A 550-nucleotide genomic window follows, 5' to 3' on the forward strand; every position below is an offset into this window, starting at 1 on the left:
GCCCCCCCCCCCCCGCCCACACGTGCTCGCTGCCCCTTGCACACCCAGCCCCCCGGGTGCTGTGCCCCTGTGCACCCCACCAGCCCCGGGGCAAGGCTAGGACACCCCGAGGCTGCGCTGAGCTGTCCCGTGAGGGTGGAGGGGACCCCGCACCCCACGCCCACCCCCAGCCCAGCCACATTGGAGAAAATTCCCTTTTCTGAGCCCGATTCACATTGTGGTGGCCGGAGCAAGAGGGGGGAGGCTGTGTCCCCCCTGGGAGTGGGCTCTGTCAGGGCAACCCCATCCCTCCCACTGCGGGGACCCCGCAGCATGGCCAGGGGGAGCCAGGGGCACCCCCCGCTCCAAGGCTGCCTTTGTTTCTATTTGGAGAGCGCAGATAAACCCGCAGCCCCCCCACGCCCGCAGAGGTCGCGCACTGAGCTGGCGATAAGATAACGGGCTCAAACGCAGCAAAAACAGGTCCCTGCCCTGGCCCCTTCCCCTGGCAGCGGCTGGGGCAGGGGGGGGGGGGGGGGGGCCCCAGCCAGGTTGGACCCCCCCCCCATGT

The 550-nt window shown here is 70.2% G+C and overlaps 1 protein-coding gene across 1 annotated transcript in view; it reads right to left on the reverse strand.

The window, feature by feature from the left end:
• LOC103899707 (G protein-coupled receptor kinase 5-like) overlaps window positions 1–550 on the reverse strand; it is an 11,374-nt gene that overhangs the window by 3,097 nt on the left and 7,727 nt on the right. The gene's annotated exons all lie outside the window — the stretch shown is intronic.

Source organism: Aptenodytes forsteri, unplaced genomic scaffold (genome assembly GCF_000699145.1).
Source record: "Aptenodytes forsteri isolate BGI_AS27 unplaced genomic scaffold, ASM69914v1 Scaffold298, whole genome shotgun sequence".
NCBI lineage: Eukaryota > Metazoa > Chordata > Aves > Sphenisciformes > Spheniscidae > Aptenodytes > Aptenodytes forsteri.